A 7,057-nucleotide genomic window follows, 5' to 3' on the forward strand; every position below is an offset into this window, starting at 1 on the left:
CTATTATTTCCACAGGGTCAGGTATTAGTTGGTATCAGTTAGCCACAGTCAGGGACAAGAGGAAATATGAATTGAATTAATTTACATGGAGAAAAATGTTACTTCAGGAACAGTTAATTGTGCAGAAAATTATTACTGCGAGTAATGAGAAAGCAGACAGTGTGCCTACCATTTAAGACAGGCTGTATGATATTGTTTAAAGCACTCTGTATTATGAAAAATAATTTGCACTTAATTAAAGTACCTTAATCCATATTTACTAAACATTCTTCCTATCTCCATCTTTCAAAGACAAGGAAGAAATAGCGTGGTTTTCAGTTCAGCATTCTGATCTTGTGAGGCTGAAAAAAAAGAGAAAAAATAACTGCAACATTGCATGTGAGGAAAACAGGATCTGGCATCTCACTGAGGCAGCACGTGAAGCTCAAATATGCAAGTAGTAGTGACATGTTCTCAAAAATAATGTAGTCACCAGATTTGCTCCCTAAGAAATAGCTGTCTGACATGAAGGCATCAGGCAGAGGCTCTAAGTGGAAACATTTGGGCAGAACTCTGAAAGACTGAGAAGCTTAAAGAGTTCCCCATAAATTCCTCCATTGTTCAGTCAAAACTGACTTCATGTGTGTTTCAAATCAGGACAGCTCTTTGGAATTTAAAAAGTCTGATTTTCACCCTCTTTTGTCCTCCTCTTCTTGCTGGCGCAATGATTTTAATTGCTCTGAAGGGAGTGTGCTGATTAGTGAAGTGCTTAGGACCATTCCATCTTACCACATTGGATATCACTGCAGGCCACAGGGCAGGAAATGCAGATAAATTAAGAGAAAGTCGTTTCTCCACCTCTGTATTCAAAACTGCTAGTTGTTTACATTTTTGAGCTTTTGTGAGAAAAAAAGAAAAAGTCAGGTCAACATGGGTTCCATTCTACATTCTTTTAAACTCACTTAAGCCCATGCCTAAGTGCATTTTAAAGGTCCCAAAACATTTTGTTTCAGAATCTGTGCTCATGTCTCAATAACAGAGGGGAAAACTGTTTTGGATTAAACCATTTGTCAATAATGTGAGATGACTTCAGTAGTCCAATACAAAAGTCCACCTTAACAGTCTTTTGAACTTCTGAAAAGTGCCTGTAAAAATAACTGTAAATTCAATAAAACAATTTTGTTTATGCATCACATAATGCCTAAAAGCTCTGTGGGTCCATGCATTTTCACTGGAAAGGACACCCATCATTAAGTTTGTAATTAAGAAAGAAAAACCTGCCTGTTGCAAGTAGAATGTCCCCTAGAGGCCCTGTATGCAAATCGTGGCCACATTCCTACTCTCCACTAAAAACAAAAATTTACAGAGAAAAATTCAGCTGGAAGGGAAATTTATTTTACTATAAAAAAAAAAAAGTGGCATAAATAATTCTTTTAGTTATGGCAGCAGAACCAGCTCTGCAAATAGGAATATGTTATTGAAACAGACAGAGGGCAAACACATGCAAGTCACCTTCTGCTTATACTATATTGTTCTCATCTCATGTTTTTGTTTCATTGTGTCTTGTGTATTACTGACTGTTAACCAAAAATACACTGGCATAAATTCCTATTCAAACAGTTGTTCCAGAATTTACACAGTGCATTGAGCTACTTATGGTGGGGAAATCCATTTGGTGGAGGTATAAAAACAATAAACTACAAGGAAAAAACAATTCTGAAATGTCACAGAAGCTTAATGGATGACAAAGAAAACCTTGCATATTGTATTCTTGCCTCTTTCTCACTGGTACCACAGATTTCAAAAGAGATGGATAAGCTTTTAATTATTGATGTAAAATCTATTCCAAATTTTATCAAAATCAATGGAGTGTGTGTCCATCGAACTAGATGATGTATACACTGGGCAGTTGAAATATGAGATGGGGATAATGAGAAGGCAGAAATGGGACAGGGAGGAACTTTTTTAATCCTGTCTTGTTTTTTTCCTCCATTCCTGTTGGTACAGGCTTTTGCCATTTCATTTGCCTGCTGATGAGGGTCAAGAATGGCTTTCTGTGATGAAGTGAGGCTGTGGACCTGAGATCAAAGGTAGGGAAGATAAGCCATAACTCTGGAAGTCTGAATTGTAGGAGCAGTAACAACAGTAACCTTCAGGCACTTGTCATATCAGGCACATATCACAAGGTGGTGTGTAGTACTTAGTCTTCCTTAATACATATCTTAGAAGCAATTCATAAGAACACTGAAGGATATCAGCTTTCACCACTGCTCGTATGGGAATGCTCCAACTCACACTTCATTATGGCTTTGAAATATTAACCCCTTCTTACAGACCATCAGGCTATATTCCACAGTGCTTTTAAGACTACAGCAAGATCAAGGAGGACAGCAGTACCCTTGGCAGCATTAGAAGAAGCACTGCTAGCAGGCTGAGGGAGATGACCCTGCCCCTCAGCACTGCTGAAGCCAAGCTTGGAGTGCTGAGTCCAATCAGTGCTGGGCTCTCCAGCACAAGACATGGACACACCAGAGCAATCCAGCAAAGACCCACAATGATGATGAGGATCATCTGACATACAATGGTGAGTTGAGAGAGCTGGGACCTGAAGAAGAAATGCCTCAAGGAGCTGTTACCAATGCTCATAATATAAGAAAAACCTTTTACACTGTCAAGGTGGTCACAGACTTCTGCCCAGAGAAGCTGTGGAGTCTCCATCCTTGGAGATATGATAAACCCATATGGGGTTTATCATATCTCCCCATATGGAGATGGATGCAGTCCTGGCCAATCTGCTGTAGTTGACCTTTGTACTAAATATTGCACTGGACCGTGCCATATAAGGAGACAAACTAGGATGCAAAGCATAGAATTACAAGTGTAGTTCTTTTATTCATGCACATGAATAAAAGCAGGGCAGGCATTCAGGTGCACATTTCACTTACTGCTGCCTAACAAACACACACTAATATTTACTAATCATAGAAAAACTTTGCAAAGCAACTACATTTCTATGATGTCATCATCCACCTGCTTCTCTATTGATCAGATACACCCAGAGTCAGTCTTTCTATACTTACTTACTTATCTATAGTGACAGACAGTGGGAGGGTTTCAAACACATGTTAGAGAGGCTAGAATGCTGGCATTATCTTGGTTGCCCAGATGTATCTTTTATTCTTCATGGACAGTGATTAAAATTCCAAGAAGCAGAGTCCTTATCTTGTGAACCAGGTTGTCCTTCTCCTTACAATAAGCTGGGGTTCTTTAGTTTGCTGGGGTTCTTTAGTTTGTTTGCTTAAGCATGACTGTTCAGTGTCCAATGTAAACTATGCATATATTTTAAAGAAAGTTAATACCATTTTATATTACGAGGATTAATTGGTATGATACATAGGGAATGAGAATTTCCTAAGACCCCACTTTGAGCAGGAGTTGGACCAGATGATCTCTAGAGGTGCTTTCCAGCCTCAGACATGCTGTGATTCTGTGAGCTCCCTGTGAGCAGGGAGGGAGATGATCAGTAGGTAGATCTCAGCAAAAATGACACTAGCAGTTACAACACAATGAAGTCCTGTTATTGTAAAGGGAATGTATGCTTCCATTAAACACCTATTTAAATAAGCATGGCCAGCTAAGGAAGAGAAGATAGCAAAATACAAGCACAATACTGTGCATGTACCTCCATGCTTTACTTGTAGAAAGCTGAGCCTTGAAAAGGAGACACTCCATTGTTTCATGATCTCGGGTTAAAACACTTTTTAAAGTGGCTTTAATCTTTTTTATTACTTTTTGCCTTACTCAGATAAAATATAATCAGATATTTTCTACAGACTTTCTTCAGTGTTAGCACAATTCCTTTGGATATCTGTCACCACTATGGGCCTATCAATGCATATCATACATCTTTCTGAGAGCTAGAGGGCAGTCAGTGGCTTCCACAGGACATGGCAGGAGTTTCTGGGAACTGTGCTTGCGACACTGAGAAGGAGAAAGAGAAGTGAGACAATACTAGTAAACATTAACTTTCTGACAGATGTGCAAATTGATCATGTCCATTTGAAGGGGGAGTGTTTCCTCTGTGCTGTGTCCTGCAAGAAGCTTCCTGATTAATAGAAGCTATTTTCTAGGTATATAAATGGCTGTATCGAAAATACTTTTGCATCCAGCCAAGTCTTTTTTAATGCTCTTGAGCAGTCAGTCATGATGTATTTTTGAGTATATTCTCTACTCACACACAAAAATCTTCAGAACGCTGTTCTTAAGCATCTCTTTAAAACTTCATTGTTCATTACCCAGTCTTAACACTGGCTGACAATATAAAAGTCCATGTCAGTTTGTACAGAACTGCTTTTCTTAACAAGTAGCTCTTCATAAAGGTGCCTAAGTGTATGAAATGAGCCCAGCTCTTCCAAAGGAGCCCAGCTCTGTCACTGCCTTTCTGTGGACACCACAAGGTTTTCGTAGAGAGACAGAACTGTGGCAAAAGTTTCCAAACATTTCATAGACAGATTTAAAAGGATCCCGTTGTAAGAAATGAAACTGATGCAGCCTTGAATGGAAAGTGGCAGCTGTGCTGTGTCATTAAATAATAAGGAAAAAAAGTGGAGGATCGTTTCTTGATTAGAATCTGTGGTAAATATACAACAGACAGGAGCAAAGAAGATAAATAAAGGCTTAGACATATAAGGAGTCCTTTCAAGTATAAATCTCCATCACAGTTCAGTTAAACATGAAATGCAAATACCAGCATGTTGGAAATCCTGCTCCACCTAAAAAGATAATATGTATGTATCTCCTCAGGCTATGTGCTGTGTTCCAGGGCAAAGTACAAACTGCTGGTCACAGAGGATGTCGTGACTCAGATACAATTAAATGTACGATTATTAGGGCAGAGCTTCTGAACTGGAGTAGCTCATCACAATAGCATACCCCAACCAAATATAACATATGTTCTTATTCAGGAAAGTACTGTCCAATGTCAACACTGATATCTTCATCAAGCTACAACTTTTATATTGTAGGGCTAACAAGTAGCTTCTATATAATTTGTTTTAATTTTAAAAATAATGGAGTAAGGATATTTTGCAAAATCAAAACTAATGCTTATCTGGGAGAAAACAAAAATTGTGTTGGGCATCTTTCATATGTTTTCCTTAGGGTGACACTTTCTTCTTTAACTACAGCAAGCTGATTTTTTGTATGCTGACTTATCAAATAATATTAAATTCAAAATTTGGCTTTCAATCATTTCTCAAGTTTTTTAAGTCTGACATGCTTAGTCCCATCCATAAGTTGTATGTAAAAATACAGAAAATTCCAAGTACATTCAAATATTCTGGACCTCTATTCTAAACAGCTGAAAAAAACTAGATTCCATTGGAAACTCTTTTCAAGGATGTCTGAAAGATACAGCCTGAAAATATTTTTTAGGCCTGTTTTAAACTTTTTTTCCTCATTTCTGAAAATGCATAAATGAGGGAAAAAAAGTTTAGAACAGGCCTAAAAAATATTTTCTCTTTCAGGCAGCTTCAGCATTGGGGTGAGCACCCTGTCTCCCTCCAGCCTCTGCCATTGAGGGGAGCCCAAGGAAATGCAACAAGTTTGAGAGTGTAGCAGCTGTGATGGGAAGGAGGAACGGTGGAAAGAAAGGCATTTCCCCGTATTTGTTTAGTTATTTGTCTTCTTGGTTTCTTAATACCCCAATCAGTAGTTAAAGGTTGCAATTGGCAATAAACTAAGTCAAACTCTCCAAGTCAAGACTGTTTTGCCTGCAATACTTGTGTGTTTACCAATAACCCTTGGGATCTGGCACAGTGTAGTACATGCTAAAAACTGCACTCTATGCCTATCTTAGTTTACAGAAATAGAGATTTTATTATTTGTGTACAGTAATTTACTTGTTATAAAACTGTATTTTTAGCAGTAGTCCAATAGTAAATGCAGATGTTTAATAACAATCACAATTGCACAGTGTGGAACTGTATTTAATTATATATCACAAAAAGACTGGCAGAATTGCTTTTTACAAGAATTTCCTATTTTCCACTACTTTGTAAGACATTTTTACATGTCTTGTGAATTTTTTTATCTTTTTTTTTTTTTTTTTTTTGAAAACTAAGTTGTCCCACACCAAACATCTACCTCAGATGTGTTTTGTGGTAATTAAAGCCAAGGAAAAAAATATATTTTATTGCCTATGTTAAACAACTCTACCAGCTTTTCCCAGCATGCTCAGGATTTTTTTTTTTTGCAGCATGTTCAAATAAGGCTTCACTCTGCTAGAAGAAAAAGGGTATATGTAAGGGAAAATTTTGTCAGGTTGCAAGGCCAGAAAATACTGCCATTCCTATGAAGGCTAGGTGGGCATGTACCCCCCAGGATTTAACAGCAGGGTCTGTACACAGGTGACAACCCCAGAAGTCGCAGATCTGGGTTGTGATGGGCCAGATGGGTGCCAAGAGCTCAGCCCTGCACTGTCAGTCCTGAGTCTAGAAACCTGGAGGAGACAACCTGATACAACCTGGTATCAGGAACCAAAGGCAGGTCTGCAGGAAGGAGCAGACACAGGGAGGCCCAAGGAGCTGTGTGACTTTCCCAAACCACTCTGGTGCTCTGTCAGCAGCTCCCTCCACTGTGCTGGTGGAGCAGTCAGGGTCCCCATCCTGCCCAAGCAGCATTTAGGGACTGTGAACTCCTGCGTAGGAACAGGGACTGAGAAATCCTCTCTTAGAAGAGTACATTGAGGGGAAGGAAGTTAAAAGTACTGGGAAATCTTCCCAGTCTAACAAGAGTTAGAAGTAAAGAACAATGCAGGGGCTTTACAAGCAGTAACAGAAAGGGAAATTTTCACTAAGGAGAACTTAGGGGAAACAGATTGGAGCATGGCTGCTAAGATTTATGATAGGAACTGTGGCAGGGTCTAGACTAGGCAAGAAGGAAAATGAGCTGAAAAATAGATACCAGAAAGTGATGAAACAAGAGGCAGATATGCAGAGCTGTGATGCTCAAGGGAAAGAAGAAGAAAGGGAAGGGAAGGGAAGGGAAGGGAAGGGAAGGGAAGGGAAGGGAAGGGAAG

Source organism: Anomalospiza imberbis, chromosome 1 (assembly GCF_031753505.1).
Source record: "Anomalospiza imberbis isolate Cuckoo-Finch-1a 21T00152 chromosome 1, ASM3175350v1, whole genome shotgun sequence".
Taxonomy (NCBI): Eukaryota; Metazoa; Chordata; class Aves; order Passeriformes; family Viduidae; genus Anomalospiza; species Anomalospiza imberbis.